We start from the raw sequence: 18,462 nt of genomic DNA, 5'->3' as shown, positions 1-18,462 counted from the left end.
TGCAAATAAAGCAATCAAATAAGCAACTGCTTCCTGGCTTATGGAAAAAACATTTTAGTTTTTTTTATAATTAGTCAGATGACTGTGTGCAATCATTAAATTCAGGTAATTGCTTACTTCTCCTTTTGGAAGGAAGTCAAATAGAAGGATATGAGAATGTTAAATAAATATAATTATAATATAATAATTCCATAATATGTAGGTTAAGACTGGATTGGAAATAATCCATTGCAAAATAATCTTTATTTGCTTGTAAGTAGAAAATATCCCTAGGCTATTCTCTAGAAAATATTATCATATCTAAAGCACTGACCAAAAATTGGGTTTATAGTTTAAATTCATTTTTTATAGAAATATTTTTTAAATTTTTAAATTTTTAATTTTACTTTTTTTCTTCAAGTCTTATTTTAAGTTCTGGGGTACATATGTAGGATGTGTGGGTTTGTTACACAGGTAAACATGTACCATGGTGGTTTGCTGCACAGATCAACCCATTGCCTAGACATTAAGGCCAGCATCTATTAGCTATTCTTCCTAATGCTCTTCCTCCCCCTGCATACCCCCTAAAAATGACAGGCCCCAGTGTGTGTTGTTCTCCCACATGTGTCCATGTGCTCTTGTCATTCAGCTCCCACTTATAAATGGGAACATTCAGTATTTGGTTTTCTGTTCCTGAGTTAGTTTGCTGAGGATAACAGCTTCCAGCTCCATTCATGTCCCTGCAAAGGTCATAATCTTGTTTCTTTTTATGGTTGCATAGTATTCCATGATATATATGTACCACATTTTCTTTATCCAGTCTGTAATTGCTAGGCCTTTGGGTTGATTTCATGTCTTTGTTATTGTGAACAGGGCTTCAGTGAACATGTGTGTGCATGTATCTATGTAATAAAATGATTGCTAGGTCAAATGGTATTACTGCTTCTAGGTCTTTCAAGAATCACCATGGTCTTCCACAATGGTTGAATTAATTTACACTCTCACCAACAATATAAACACATTCATTTTTCTTTACAACCTCGCCAGCATCTGTTATTTCTTGACTTTTTAATAATTGCCATATCTGACTGGTGTGAGATGATATTTCATTGTGGTTTTGATTTGCATTTCCCTGATGACCAGTGATGTTAAAAATTGTAGACATTCCCATTCTAGTTAGATAAATTTATGAGTTATTTTCCAGACATATGCAATATGTCTGGAATGTGACAGATAGTGAAGGAGATGACTGAATGAGAAGGTCCCAGGTTGGTCATTATGCAACAATCTCGTCTTAGGCTGTAGTTAGCTCATCTCTAATATTGGGTGGGTCCGTAGTGAAGAAAAGAACACAAGCATCAAAATGATCTCTTATCTGTTGCCACAGTGTTCCTTGGCTCCAGAACTGAAAGAATTGTAGCACAACGTTTTGCACATGACAATGAGTGATATGACTGGGCAAAAATGTTAAACACTATGTGATTTGCATCTACTGTGATGGAAAAGTAACAGTTGATCAAATTTACTTTAAATAGATACTAATGATACTAAACTGCTATATAATCAAGCTCTCCAGCTAAAAACCCATTATCTCAAGACATAGTCAATGTCAGTATATCCATGCCTCTTGAAAATTGTAATGTTATTCTCAGTTATATCATAGTTGTATTTTACCTAGAGTCATTGTTTGTATTAGTCTTAATACTTTCAATACCATTTCATAATCTCTCACTTATCCTGTATGTGGTAAGGCAATAAGAAAATTTTAGTTATATCTCTGCATTCATGATAAATCTGGTCATAAATGTCACAAAGGACCCTTGCAGTAGACTTGAATTAAATTGGCTGTTAATTTCATCTAACCATTAACCTGCTTGATGACTTAAAAAGATATTTAATTTCAATTCAATTCAATATCTTTCAATTTCAACTTCCTAAAATTTAATATGAGAATAAGGCAATTCTATCTGTCTCCAGAAGTTACCTTGAGTATCCCAGAGTGTAGTATATGGACTTTCGTAAAAAGGGTAATGTATTTCACAATATAAGACCAAATCTATGTGATGAATCTAGCAATAAAATCAAAACAAAACCATCTGGCTTTTGTTGGGGTATCAATCAAAACACCTGATGGAGTATCTTAGAATCTGCTAATCTTTGGGTTAAAATTTTGTCCTGTCAACACAAAGCAAATTTTAAAGGGAAAATATTTCATAGAAATGTAAATTGCTACTATAAAGCTTCAGGACAACCAGATAGGGTGACTTGTATGCATTTCTACCAGTGGCTACTCCGCCAATTGTAGTACCCTATGATAACATTCAGAAAAGTTGTATATATATATATATAAGGTAAACAGGTTTTTCCCTCTTCTCTTCACAATTGCTACTGGTCGTTTTTATGTAGTTATATAGATAATACCAAAACAAAATAAAGATGCTTTTGAAAAATCAGGATAAAACCCATACTGGATAATTGCCAGTTCTTCATAGTATGTGTAAAATAGTGTAATTAATGTCTACTCCTGGAGTTTTACTAGAAAAAAAGAATAGACCCTGAGTGCTTGACATGGAACCCAATTATCTCAAAACATTAGCAATTAGGAGATTGTTTAATATGTGTGCTTGATGGAGAAAAAAATTACGATTATTTAGAAAATACTATTTGTTACATCTTTATATGTATTCTTCTGGTGAATGTGAAATGAGACAAATTAACAGCTTGCTAAAGGCTAAAGCTGTTGATGTATTATTATTGCTTAATTAAATGCAATACTGAAGGGTTTTAATACAATTTGTTCAAAGCTCATTGCCAATTCTTTAACCATTTAAAATTCCTTTATCGTAATAGCACAAAGTTGGAAACAGCCCAATCCAGCTGTAGATTAACATGAATATGCTCTACTGTTACAATTGTAGTCCTACTAAGATCATCTGATGAAGTAGAAACTTTCTTTGAAATAGAGTTGACATGTAAGTCTTTTAGTTTTCAAAGGGAGAAAAGTTTTTCAATATTTTTAAATTATAAAATGTTTCTTATATGATCTTGAAAAGCGCATATTTATATGTGTAATTGCATTAGTTAGTTTGTTTTAAAGTATGTCTTAGTCCTTCTTTGGGAAGAAGACTCTCCCAAACATTTAATTATTTTTTCCATATGATGCCTCACACTATGCCTATCTTATCATTTGTCATACTTTATTATATTTTATCTCTATGTGTATGTTTGTGCATGTCTCTTCCTCCAGAGTTTTAGCTGCACTAAGGAAAAACTGTTTTTTTCATCTTTGTTTACACTTAGTAATTTGCCTAGTACCTAGGAAGGAGAGGCACTCAGTAATATTTGAAATGCATGGGTAAATGAAGGTATCAGGTACATATCTTTAACCTTTACATCAAGTGAGACATATCAGCTGCTATTTTCCAAAAAATTAGTATTTAACAAATGGTACGAGTTATCAAGAGTCTTTTCCAATATCACCCAATGATGTTACATAAGATAGCCCTCTCCTCCTACCCAGCTATCCACTCTCTGCTTTATATGTTGGAAGTATCTTCAAATGTCTGGTGTTCTTTGGATGTCCATTAATATTCAATGGCAGACACAGAAGCTCTGTGTGCCAAGGTGTATCTTCTTAAGACAGGGCTTCATTAAATTTTGTTGGTTAGTGAGCTGGTTATTCCATGAGCAAAAGAGAAGCTATTCTCTGGGCTGTTCAATTACTATAGTTAAGAATCTTCTAGTTTTCTAGTTTTTTTTTTTTTTTTTTTTTTTACTTGGAGATATTCTGGGAATAGTAAGGGGTAATGGAACTAGAGATTCCACTCTTTATTACTACGTAGATCTGTATTTAATCCACCTGTGCTATGCCTTGTACCTAGTCAATCTCCAATTTCTCTCCTGGAATGAGAGTAGAGAAAATACTGCCTAGCTACAAAGCATGGTCTTGGGACCCAGCCATGGTTTTCCATAGCATAAAAGACTTATAACCTGTTTTCAGCTCTGTGCTACACCTCACCTTTTCAGATGTCATGTGTTTTTTTAGTGCCAAGCCTTTCATGAGTACTCAACGGTGCACCACCACTCATTTATCTGCTCTCTTTCATTATCTATAACTTCTTCTATCTCCTAGAAAATACAGAACTGTCTTTTCTGTTTTCATGTTATTTCATTCCTGTGGCTTAATGTCATTTCCTTTCTTTACTACCATTTTAGCAGGGGTGTTATGGATGAATGCACAAAAACATGATGCTTAATTAACCTTTCAAAGTTAAAGGAGAAACTCTCTGTAAAATAGATAGGCAAATATTTGGTCCTAAGTATTATGAAATATTGTATACTATGCTCTGTCACAGAATGGTATTACAACATGTATAGTTTATATGTGTTTTTCCTATGTTATTGCCGTAACTATAAATCTCCGTTTAAAATATTGACAGAGTAATGATTATTTGCTTTCAGTTGCATGTTTTTTCTTGCTCTTCCTCTCCTTTTTGAAACTTCAATTTCTATTAGTCTCCTGTTTTCTACACATCAAGCTTTATTTTCTTTTCTAAATGGTGACAGAACCGTGAGAGAATTATGTTACCGTGTAATGATTTACCATTGGCTTGAATTCAGTTATTTATGTTTACTTGCTCCTATATTGTGTATAAAGTAAAAAATATTTGCCATTTCATAACTCTTTGATATGAAATAGAAAGGACAAGCTTTTTTAGCTACATCCTCTGGTGGGGGCTAGAAACTATCCTATTAAATAATGCAGTTTGAATTATCATATTGGCAGAGCTTCACTGGAATATGGCAAACTGGCAGTAATTATCACTTTGCATGATAATGATTATTACTACTAGTTCTAGTAACAGTCACTATTTGAGTCCAATACCATGCCAGATACAGGAACCTCATATGTATTGTGAGAGTAAGAGAGAAGTATTAGTGTCCCCATTTCACACACTACAAATGGTCTTTCCTAGGGTCAACCAGCTAGTAAGTGGGATATATTGGGTTGAAACCATCTTATGACTGATTTCAAAGTATAGTTTTCCCTTAAAATACCATTAATAAAAAACAAGTATGCATAATTATGTAATTTTAAAGTCAACAATGCTGCTAAGAGTAGTTATGTGGACAATTAATATTTTAAAGTTTGAGTTGCTGTTTTTATAGAATCTCTAGCACAATTCTACCAGCTCAAATTCTATCCCCTTACTTTGGTGCTCAGCTTTGTCCCCAGGCCTGTTCTTTTTCTTCTGCCCATTCTCTGCTTCTTTACTGTTTCACTAGTAGAAGCTCATAGCCCAGGTACAGCCTTTTTTGTATAACAGCTTTACTGAACTGTAATTTATATACTATAAAATACACCCACTTAAAGTCTGCAATTCAGTGCCTTTTAATATGTTCAGAATTGTACAGCCAACATCACAATAAATCTTAGGTAATATTTGTCATCCCAACAAGAAACTCCATACCCATTAGCAGTCACTCTCCACGGTCTGTCCCCTTGTCCTAGGCAACCCCTAATCTACCTCCTATCTCTATAGACTTGCCTATTTTGGACATTTTATATAATTGGAACCATATAATTTATAGTCTTTTGAAACCTACTTTCACTTAGCATATTTTTCAAGGTTCATCTATGTTGTAGCATGTGCCAGAACTTTGTTCAGTTTTATTGTAGAACTGCATGGATATCCCATATTTTTGTAGGAATGACATATATTTTTATTTATCCCCTCATTAGATGGAGGGCATTTGAGTTATTTCCAGTTTTGACTGTTATGAATAATGATGCCATGCACACTTGTGCACAAGTTTTTGCATAGTCATATATTTGTATTGAATTTATCTCTATCCTTAGGAGTAGAATTGGTGATCATATGGTAACTCTATATTTAACCTGTTCAGGGACTGCCAGATTGTTTTCCAAAGCATCTGTACCATTTAACATTCAATGTGAGGGTTTCAATTTCTCCATATCCTTGTCAAATGTGTCTTTTTAATTATAGATCTCCTACTGGGTGTACATGGTACCTCACTGGTGTTTTGATTTGTATTTCCCTAATGAGTAATGATGCTGAGCATATTTTCATGTGCTTATTGGCCATTTGTATAGCTTTTGAGAAATAGCTATTCAAATATTTTGTCTATTTTTAGTTGTATTATTTAATAGTAAGAGTTTTTAATCTATTCCAGATATAAGTCCTTTATTTGATATATGATTTGCAGACATTTTTCTCCAATTCTATGGGTTGTCTTTAAAATTTTTTAAAATTCAAATTATAGTAGTATATATTTATGGGATATGAGGTGATGATATGTTTATGAATACAATGTAGAATAATTAAATCAAGCTAATTAACATATCCAACACTTTAAATACTTATTGTTTTTTGTGGTGAAAACATTTGAAATTTGTTCTCTTATCACCATGCTGTGCATTAGAACTCAAAAACAAAAACAAGAAAAGAAAGAAAACTCAAAACTTATTTTTTCTGTCTAACCGAGGCTTTGTATTACCCCCGGTCCTTAGCCTCTGGTAACCACCATTATACTCACTACTTCTATCAGTTCAATTGTTTTAGAGTCCACATAAAAGTGAGAACTTGTAGCATTTGTTCTTTTGTGTCTACCTTATCTTATTTAGTGTAATCTTCTCTAATTCCAACCATGTTGTTGTAAATTACAGAATTTCTTTCTTTTGTAAGGCGAAATAATGTTCCATTGTGTATATATACCACATTTTCTTTACCCATTTTCTACTGATAAACACTTAGCTTGATTCTATATCTTGGCTGTTGTGTATAGTGCTACAATAAACATGAGTGAACAAATATATCTTCAACATACTGATTTCAAATCTTGCAGGTAAATGTCCAGAAATATGAATGCTGCATGATATAATAATTCTATTTTTAGTTTTTAAGGGGATCTCCATACCATTTTCCTTAATGACTGTACTAATTTACATTCCCACCAACAGTGTATAAGGGTTCCCTTTTCCTCACATCCTTACCAACACTTGTTATCTTTAGTCTTTTTGATAATTACCATTCTGAATAGGTGGGAGGTGATATCTCATTGTGATTTTAATAACATTTCCCTAATGATTGGTGATATTGAGCATAATTTTACCCATACATTGGCCATTTGTATGTCTGCTTTTGAGAAATGTCTATTCAGGATCCTTGTCCACTTTTTAATCAGATTATTTATTTTTCTTCTACAGAGTTGTTTGAGTTGCTTATATATTTTAGGTATTAGACCCTTATCAGATGTATTTTGCCAATATTTTCTCCCAATCTATAGGTTGTGTCTTCATTCTGTTGTTTCCTTTGTTATGCAGAAGCTTTTGATTTTGATGTGATCCCTTTTATCTATGTTTTGCTTTTGTTTCCTGTGCTTTTGGGGTCAAATCTAAAAAATCACCGTCCTGACCAGTGTTGTGTGAAGTTTTTCTGCTATGTTTTCTTCTAGTAGTTTTATGGTCTCAGGTCTTATGTTTAAGTCTTTAATATCTTTTGAGTTGATTTTTGTGTGTGGTGTAAGATACTCAATACCCGATTTATTCTTTCGCATTTAAATAATCAGTTTTCCCAGCACTATTTATTAAAGAGACTGTCATTTTCCCGTTGTTTTTTCTGGGCACTGTTGTCAAAAATCAATTGGTGGTACATCGCTGTGTTCATTTCTGGGTTCTTTATTCTTCTGTTCCACTGGTCAATGTGTATATTTTTATGCCAGTACCATGCTGTTATAATTACTATATTTTCGTTGTGTAGTTTGAAATTAGATAGTGTGATGCCTCCAGCTTTGTTCTTTTGGTTCATAGTTGTCTTTACTATTCAGATTTCTTTGTGGTTCTTACACATTTTAAGATTTTTTTCTGTTTCTAAGAAAAGTGACATTGGAATTTTGATAGGAATTGCATTGAATTTGTGGATTGCTTTCAGTAGTATAGACATTTCACAATTCACATTTTCACCATACGAATTCTTCCAATTCATGAACATGAGATATCTTTTCATTTATTTGTGTTTTCTGAAAGTTCTCTTAACATTTTATAGTTTTCAGTGCATAAGTCTCTCACCTTTTTGGTTAAATTTATTTCTAAGTATTTTCTTTTATATAGCTTTTGTAAATCGGATTGTTTTCTTGATTTCTTTTTTGGAAAGTATGTTGTTAGTGTATAGAAATACTACTGATATGAGTATGTCAGTTGAGTATCCTGCAACTTTACTGTACTCCCTTATTAGAGTTCTAACAGTTTTTTTGTCAAACCTTTAGGGTTTTCTATGCACAGTCATGCAGTGCATGAGAACATTTTGGTCAACAATGGATCACATATATGATGGGGGTTCCACAAGATTGTAATACTGTATTCTTATTATACCTTTTCTGTGTATAGACACACAAATGCTTCTCATTGTGTTACCATTGCCAGTAGTATTTAGTATAGTAACATTCTGTACAGGTTTGTAGTTTAAGAGAAATAAGCTATAACATACAGCCTAGGTGTTTAGTATACTGTACCATATAGGTTTGTGTAAGTACACACCATGATGTTCACACAATGACAAAATTGCCTAAGGATGCATTTCTTAGAACATATTCCCATCATTATGCAATGTTTGCTGACTAAGATCATATAATCAGCAAACAGTGAAAATTCCACTTCTTCTTTTTCTGTTTAGAAGCCTTGTTTCTTTCTCTTGCCTAATTGTTCTGGCAAGAACTTTCAATGCTGTGTTGAACAGAAGTGGCAAAAACGGGCATTCTTGTACTTGTTTCAGATCTCAGAGGAAAGGATTACAGTTTTTCCCCACTGAGTGTAATGTAACCTGTAGTTTTATCATATATGATCTTTGTTGTGTTGAGGTACGTTCCTTCAATAACTAATTTGTTGAGAGTTTTTATCATGAAAAGATGTTGAATTTTGACAAATGATTTTTCTTTTTCTTTTTATTTTTTTAATGAAGAAGTATTTTATTATTTTGCTGCAAAGCTGTTGCTTCACCATATAAAAATAGCACCAGCAAATGCAGTGTATTGCAAAATCAAGATAGTGGTGTGTCATCTGACACTGGAAAAGCAACAAAAACTTCTTCACTCCCAGTTATTTCCAATGGAAAGATCATTAAGTATTTCATCCCAAATCCAGGTATGGATATATGCAAGTTACAATATTATATAAGGCTTAAGAATAACAACGTTATCTTTGAATTATGTAATTTTTAAAACTAGTTTTTACCATGGATAATTTAATGAATTCTGAACACTAGAGCCTAGTCTAAAATCTATAATCATTAGAAAGTTAAAGGGCATTTTCCTTCATTAGCAGCGTTAACAGTAGTGTTTTTCTTCCCCATCGGTAGTGCTAAAAGTTGCTATTCTAAGTCTTCTATCCACCACTAATTTAAGACAATCTGCTGGGTTGCAGTATTTCATACTAGTTTATTTAGCGGTTCCATTTTCACTCCTCAATAGATTTGATGTATTTCTCATATGCTTCTTCACTCATAAGTTCATCTAGTTCTGAAGGGTTACTCAGTGTCATCTTGATCAGCCAACCATCTTCATAACAAGATTTGTTTACAAGTCCTGGATTTTCTGCAAGAGCTTCATTAATTTCAGTTACTTCTCCTGACTAGCAGCTTTCACATTTTCCAAAGCACCAAACTCATCTTGTTTGTTCAATTTTGTCCCAACTTCAGGTAGACTACAGTAAACAACATCTTCCAATGCTTCCTGTGCAAAATTGCTGATTCCCACTGTTCCAATACCATTTTCTGTTGTTACCCATTCATGTTTCTCTGTGAATTTACGCACCGAGAGCAGAGGGGGTCGCGTGTGCAGTGTCCGGAGGGCGCCCGCCCCCAACTGCCAGGGCCTCAGCGGGCAGGGCGCGGCGGGTGACGGGACCGCGCGCAGGGTGCAGAGCAGGTCCCGCACGCTCCTCACCACTCGCAGTGCCATGTTCGCAGGGACGGGGGTCGCCGACAAATGATTTTTCTGCATCTAATGAGATGCTCATATGGTTTTTGTCCTTCATTCTGTTAATGTGATCATCATAATGTGTTAAACCATATTTGTGTCCTAGGTATAAATTCCACTTGATCATGGTGAATGGTCCTTTTAATGTGTTGTCAAATTCCATTTCCTAGTATTTTGCTAGTATTTTGTTGAGAATTTTTTCATCTATGTTCATCAAAGATATTGGCCTGTGATTTTCTTTTTTATGATACCCTTGTCTGGCTTTGGTAAGACAGGGTAATGTTGGCCTCATAAATAAAGTTTCAAAGGATTCCCTCTCCATCAATTCTTTGGAAGTTAAGAAGGATTGGTATTAATTCTTTAAATGTGTGGTGGAATTCGCCAATGAAGCCATTAGGCCTGAGGCTTTTCTTTGATAGTGGACTTCCTATTACTGATTAAATCTTCTTACTTATTTTTGTTCTGGTCACATTTTCCACGGGTTGTCTTTTAACTTCCTTAGATAGTGTATTGTGAAATCTTCAAATTTGATGAAGTTCAATTTATCTGTTTTTATGGTGTTGTGCTTTTGTGTCGTATCTAACAAGGCTTTGCCTAAGCCATGGTCAGAAAGTTTATTCCTATATGTTCTTCTAAGAGATTTAGAGTTTTAGCTTTTACACTTATGTATTTGACCCGTTTTGATTAGTTTGTGTGTCTAATGTGAAGAAGAAATCCAGCTTTAATGTGAATATTCAGTTCTCTCAGCATTATTTGCTCAAAAGATGATTCTCTTTCTGAATTGTTTTATACCTGTTGAAAATCCACTTATCATAAATGTAAGGGTTTACTGTTGGGCCCTCAATATTATTCTGTTGAGATATGTATTTATCCTTATGCCAGTAGTACCCTTCCCTGATTACTGTAGCTTTGTGATTAGTTTTGAAATTCAAAAATGTGAGTTGTCCAAATTGGTTCTTCTTTTTCAAGATTGTTTTTACTATTCTCCATCTCTTGAATTTGGAGACTGAAAATGGTAAAATTTTCAAGCGAATTTTAGAATTACCTTGTAAATTTCTTTATCAAAAGGAGTTTTGATAGGGATGGTGACAAATTAGATTGACTTAGAGAGTATTGTCATTTTAACCATTTTTGTCTTCCAATCCTTGAACATGGAATGGCTTTCCAATTATTTAGGTCTTTTTAAATTTCTTTCAACACTATTTTGTGGTTTTCAGACTATAAATTTTATAGTTCTTTAATTAAGTTTATTTCCAAGTATTTTATTATTTTTCATACTACTGGAAATGAAATTCTTTTTTTGTTTCTTTTTTTTTGGATTATTTATTGCCAGTGTGTAGAAATACAGCTGAATTTTTTAGATTGATCGTATAACCTGTAACCTTGCTGAACTTCTTCAATAATTTTAATAAATTTTAAGTAGAATCCTAGAAATTTATATAAGATTATATAGCTCTGCAGTTACAGATTTACCGTTTTCTTTTCAGTTTGCCTACTTTTTGTTTTTTCGTTTTCTTGTCTAATTGCCCTGGATAGCACCTCTACTATGACACTGAAAAGATGTGGTAAGGAGAATATCTCTTTTTTTCCCTGATCTTAGGAAAAATCATGTAAGTTTTCACTCTTAAGTATGATGGTAGCCATAAACTTTTCATAGATCCTTTTTCTTATAAAATTGAGGAAGTTCAACTTTATTCCTAGTTTTCTGAATTTTTTCACTAATGAGTGTTGATTTTGTGGCTTTTGTCCTTTATTGTATTATTAAGGTGTATTGTAATAATGAATTTTTGAATGTAAAACTAACCTTACATTTTTGTGATAAATCCAACTCAGTAATGATATGTTGCCATATGTTGTGGGTTCTATGTTTCTAGTATTTTGTTGAGGACTTTTGTATCAATATTTATAAAAGACGTTGGTATGTAGGTTTGTGTGTGTGTGTGTGTGTGTGTGTGTGTGCATGTGTGTGTTTTGCACATAAGGTCTTTTTAATTCAGAACACTGTCCTCATAGAATAAGTTAGGATACGTTACTTTTTTAGGTTATGGAGAATTTTGTACACAATGGTATTAATTCTTAAATGCTTGGTAAAAATCACCAGTTAAGCTATTTGAGATTCTGCTTTTCTTTATGGGAAGTATTTTAATTACAAATTCAATCTCTTTACTTGTTATAGATGTAATCAAATTTTCAATTCCACCTTGAGTCAGTTTAAATTTTTTTTTATCTATACTTTTTATTATACTTTATGTTCTGGGATACATGTGCAGAACATGCAGGTTTGTTACATAAGTATACATGGGCCATGGTGGTTTGCTGCACCCATCAGCCTGTCATCTACATTAGGTATTTCTTCTAATGCTGTCTCTCCCTTAGCTCCATACCCCCGGCAGGCACCAGTATGTGATGTTCCCCTCCCTGTGTCCATGTGTTCTCATTGTTCAAATCCCACTCATGAGTGAGAACATGCAGTGTTTGGTTTTCTGTTCTTCTGTTCCTGTGTGGGTTTGCTGAGAATGATGGTTTCCAGCTTCATCCATGTCCCTGTAAAGGATATGAACTCATCTTTTTTATGGCTGCATAGTATTCCATGGTGTATATGTGCCACATTTTCTTTATCCAGTCTAACACTTATGGGCATTTGGGTTGTCTCCAAATCTTTGCTATTGTGAATAGTGCTGCAATAAACATACATGTGCATGTGTCTTTAGTGGAATGATTTATAATCCTTTGGGTATATACCCAGTAATGGGATGGCTGGATCAAATGATATTTCTAGTTCTAGATCCTTGAGGAATTGCCACACTGTCTTCCACAATGGTTGAACTAATTTACACTCCCACCAACAATGTAAAAGCATTCCTATTTCTCCACATTCTCTCCAGCATCTGTTGTTTCCTGACTTTTTAGTGATCACCATTCTAACTGGTGTGAGATGGTATCTCGTTGTGGTTTGATTTGCATTTCTCTAATGACTAGTGATGAGCTTTTTTTCTTATGTTTGTGGGCTGCATAAATATCTTCTTTTGAGAAATATCTTTTCATATCCTTTGCCCACTTTTTGATGGGATTGTTTGTTTTTTTCTTGTAAACTTGTTTAAGTTCCTTGTAGATTCTGGATATTAGCCCTTTGTCAGATGGATAGATTGAAAAATTTTCTCCATTCCGTAGGTTGCCTGTTCACTCTGATGATAGTTTCTTTTGCTGTGCAGAAGCTCTTTAGTTTAATTAGATCCCATTTGTCAATTTTGTCTTCTCTTGCTATTACTTTTGGTGTTTTAGTCACGAGGTCTTTGTCTATAGAATTGAATAAGTAGAAGAAAGAAATTCAGAGCTCAAAGACAAGGTCTTTGAATTAACCCAATCCAACGAAGACAATGAAAAAAGAATAAGAAAATACGAACAAAGCCTCCAAGAAGTCTGGGATCATGTTAAAACACCAAACCTAAGATAACCAGTGTTCGTGAGGAAGAAAAGAATTCTAAAAGCTTGGAAAACATATTCAGGAGTATATTGGAGGAAACCTTTTCTGACCTTGCTAGAGACCTAGACATCCAAATACAAGAAGCACAAAGAACACCTGGGAAATTCATTGCAAAAAGATCTTCACCTAGGCACATGCTCATCAGGTTATCCAAAGTTAGTGTGGAGGAAAGTCTTCTAAAAGCTGTGAGACAGAAGCACCATGTAACCTACAAAGGAAAATCTATCATATTAGTAGCAGATTTCTCAGTCAGAAACCCTACAAGCTAGAAGGGATTGGGTCCCTATCTTCAGCCTTCTCAAACAAAACGATTATCAGCCAAGAATTTTGTATCCAGCAAAACTAAGCATCATATATGAAGGAAAGATACAGTGTTTTTCAGACAAACAAATGGTGAGAGAATTTGCCATTACCAACCCATCACTACTAAAAGGAACTCTAAATCTTGAAACAAGTCCTGGAAACACATCAAAACAGAACCTCTTTAAAGCATAAATCACACAGGACCTATGAAACAAAAATACAAGTTAAAAAGCAAAAACAAAAAGCAGAAAAAGCACACAGGCAACAAAGAGCACAATGAATGCAATGGTATCCAATATGGCAATACTAACATTTAATGTAAATGGCCTAAATCCTCCACTTAGAAGATACGGAACCACAGAATGGATAAGAACTCACCAACCAACTATCTGCTGCCTTCAGGGGGCTCATCTAACACATAAGGACTCAGATAAAGTAAAGGAGTAGAAAAAGGCATTTCATGCAAATGGACACCAAAAGAGTAGGCTTATATTACACAAAACAAACTTTGAATCAACAGCAGTTAAAAGAGAGAATGAGGGACATTATATAATGGTAAAAGGCCTTGTCCAACAGGAAAATATAGCAATCCTAAACATATATGCACTGAACACTAGAGATCCCAAATTTATATGAGAATTACTAATAGACCTAAGAAATTAGACAGACAGCAAGCAACACAATAATAGTTGGGGACTTCAATACTCCACTGACAGCACTGGACAGCTCACCAAGACAGAAAGTCAACAAAGAAACAATGGATTTAAACTATACTTTGGAACAAATGGACTTCACAGATGTATACAGAACATTTTTATCCAACAACTGCAGAATACATATTCTACTCAACAGTGCATAGAACTTTCTCCAAGGTAGACCATATGATAGGCCATAAAGCAAGCCTCAATAAGCTTAAGAAAATTGAAATTGTATCAAGCACTCTTTCAGACCGCAGTGGAATAAAACTGGAAATTCACTCAAAAAGGAACCTCCAGAACCATGAAAATACATGGAATTTAAATAACCCACTCCTGAATGAGCACTGGGCCAAAAACGAAATCCAGATGGAATTAAAAAAATTCTTTGAACTGAATGACTGTAGTGATATAACCTATCAAAATCTCTGGGATACAGCAAAGGTGATACTAAGAGGAAAGTTCGTAGCCCTAAGCACCTACATCTTGAAGACTGAAAAAGCAAAAACTGACATTCTAAGGTCACACCTCAAAGAACTAGATAAATGAGAACAAAGAAAACCCAAACCCAGCAGCACAAAGGTAATTACCAAGATCAGAGTAGAACTAAGTAAAATTGAAACAAAAAAGACAATACAAAGCAAAATGAAACAAAAAGCTGGTTATTTGAAAATATAAATAAAATTGATAGACTATTAGCAAGATTAATTAAGAAAAGAAGAGAGAAAAATCCAAATAACCTCACTAAGAAGCGAAACAGGAGATATTACAACTGACATCACTGAAATACAAAAGATCATTCAAAGCTACCATGAGCACCTTTACAAGCATAAACTGCAAAACTTAGAAGAGATGGATAAATTCCTGGAAAAATATAACCATCCTAGCTTAGATTCGGAAGAATTAGATACCCCGAACAGACCAATAACAAGCAGTGAGATTGAAATGGTAATTGAAAAATTACCGCACACACAAAAAAAGAAAGTCCAGGGCAGATGGATTCACAGAAGAATTTTGCCAGACATTCAAAGAATTGGCACCATTCCTTTTGACACCATTCCACAAGACAGAGAAAGAGGGAACCTTCCTGAATATATTTTATGAAGCCAGCATCACCCTAATACCAAAACCAGGAAAGGACATAACCAAAAAAGAAAACTACAGACTGATATATTTGATGAATATTGATGCTAAAATTCTTAACAAAATACTAACTAACCGAATCCAACAACATATCAAAAAGATAATCCATCATGATCAAGTGAGTTTCATACCAAGGATTTAGGGACAGTTTAACATACACAAGTCAATAAATGTGATACACTACATCAACAGAATTAAAAACAAACATCACATGATCATTTCAATAGATGCAGAAAAAGCATTTGACAAAATTCAGCCTCCCTTTATGATTAAATCTCTCAGCAAAATAGGCATACAAGGGACATATCTTAATTAATAAAAGCCATCTATGACAAACCCACAGTCAACATAATACTGAAAGAGGAAAAATTGAAAGCATTTCCTTTGAGAACTGGAATAAGACAAGGATGCCCACTCTCAGGAACCCTCTCCAACATAGTACTGGAAGTTCTAGCCAGAGCAATCAGACAAGAGAAAGAAATAAAGGGCATCCAAATTGGTAAAGAGGAAGTCAAATTATCACTGTTTGTTGAATATCTGATTGTTTACCTTGAAAACCCTAAGAACTTCTCCAGAAAGCTCCTAGAACTGAGAAAAAATTCAGCAAAGTTTATGGATATAAGATTAACGTACACAAATCAGTAGCTCTTCTATACATCAACAGCAAACAAGTGGAAAATCAAATCAAGAACTCAACCCCTTTTACAATAGCCGCAAAAAATATATACTTAGGAATATACCTAACAAAGGAGTGAAAAGACCTCTACAAGGAAAACTATGAAACAGTACTGAAAGAAATCATAGACAAGACAAAAAAAATGAAAACACATCTCATGCTCATAGACGGGTAGAATCAATATTGTGAAAATGACCATATGGCCAAAAGCAATCTACAAATTCAATGCAGTCCCCATCAAAATACCACTGTCTTTCTTCACAGAATTAGAAAAAAAATTTCTAAAATTCATATTGAACCAAAAAAGAGTCCACATAACAAAAGTAGGACTAAGCAAAAAGAACAAATCTGGAGGCATCACGGTACCTGATTTCAAACTATACTATAAGATTATAGTTATCAAAACAGTGTGGTACTGATATAAAAATAGGCACATAGATCAATGGAACAGGATAGAGAACCCAGAAATAAACCCAAATACTTACAGCCAACTGATCATTGACAAAGCAAACAAAAATATAAAGTGGGGAAAGACCGTTTTCAACAAATGGTGCTGGGTTAATTGGCTAGCCACCTGTGGGAGAATGAAACTGGACCCTCTTTTCTCACCTTAAACAAAAGTCAACCCAAAATGGATTAAGGACTTAAACTTAAGACCTGAAACTATAAAAATTCTGGAAGATAACATTGAAAAAACCCTTCTAGACATTGGCTTAGACAAGGACTTCATGACCAAGAACCCAAAAGCAAATGCAACAAAAACAAAGATAGATAGCTGGGACCTAATTAAACTAAAGAGCTTTTGCACAGCAAAAGGAACAGTCAGCAGAGTAAACAGACAACCCACAGAGTAGGAGAAAATGTTTGCAACTGTACATCTGACAAAGGACTAATATCCAGTTTGTTGTAGAAGCAAACTCAAACAAACCAGTGGGAAAAAAACAAACAATCCTCTTAGAAAGTGGGCTAATGAATAGACAATTCTCAAAAGAAGATATGTGAATGGTCAAAAACATATGAAAAAATGCTCAACATCACTACGAGTCAGGGAAATGCAAATGAAAACCACAATGTGACGCCACTTTACTCCTGCAAGAATAGACATAATAAAAAATAAAAAATAAAAAAAACAGTAGATGCTGACATGGATGCGGTGAACAGGGATCGCTTCTACCTTGCCGGTAGGAATGTAAAGTAGTACACCCATTGTGGAAAACAGTGTGGAGATTCCTTAAAGAACTGAGAAAGTACTACTACCATTTGATCCAGCAATCCCACTACTGGCTGTCTACCCAGAGGAAAAAGAAGTCATTATTCAAAAAAATACTTGCACATGCATGTTTATAGCAGCACAATTCATAATAGCAAAATCATGGAACCAACCTAAATGAATACAGAAACTGTGATTATATATATATATATATCACATATATATTCCATATATGTGATATATATATATTCCATGTATGTACATATATGATGGAATACTATGCAGCCATAAAAAGAAATAAATTAACAGCATTTGCAATGGCCTGGATGAGAATGGAGACTATTATTCTAAGTGAAGTAACTCAGGAATGGATAACCAAACATGATATGTTTTCACTGATATGTTGGAGCTAAGCTATGAGGACACAAAGGCATAAGAATCATTCAATGGACTTTGGGGACTTGGGGGGAAGAGAGGTAGTGGGGTGATGGATAAAAGACTACAAATATGGTGCGGTGTATACTGCTCGGGGTGATGGATACACCAAAAGCTCACAAATCACCCCTAAAGAGCTTACTCATATAACCAAATGCCACCAGTACTCCAATAACTTATAGAAAAATAAATAAATAAAAATAAATTTAAAAACAGCTGTAAAGTAAAAAGGCTTGTTTTTATGGCCCAGCATATTGTCTCTCCTAAAGAATGTTCCTTGTGTGCTTCAGAAGAATATGTACTCTGCTATTGTTAATGGAGTGTGCTATAGATGTGGGCAGGTCTAGTTGGTATATAGTGTTGTTCAAGCCTTTCTTACTGATATTTTTTCTAGTTGTTCCATACCTTAATGATTGTGGGGGTAGTATATTCTTTGAATCTTATTGTTGAATTGTTTTTCTGCTATGTCAGTTTTTGCTTCATATAGTTTTGGGACTATGTTGGATCTGCATTTATCTTACTTGGATTTCATTTTACTTTTGAA

At 34.1% G+C, this 18,462-nt stretch overlaps 1 pseudogene; it reads right to left on the bottom strand.

The window, feature by feature from the left end:
* Positions 1–9,347: 9,347 nt before the first annotated feature.
* Positions 9,348–9,954, bottom strand: LOC104677660 (annotated as a pseudogene).
* Between the last annotated feature and the right edge of the window lie 8,508 nt (positions 9,955–18,462).

Source organism: Rhinopithecus roxellana, chromosome 1, assembly GCF_007565055.1.
Source record: "Rhinopithecus roxellana isolate Shanxi Qingling chromosome 1, ASM756505v1, whole genome shotgun sequence".
NCBI classification, from domain to species: Eukaryota; Metazoa; Chordata; class Mammalia; order Primates; family Cercopithecidae; genus Rhinopithecus; species Rhinopithecus roxellana.
Note: the sequence above shows the minus strand (reverse complement) of the source record. Positions and strands in the feature narration are given on the sequence as shown.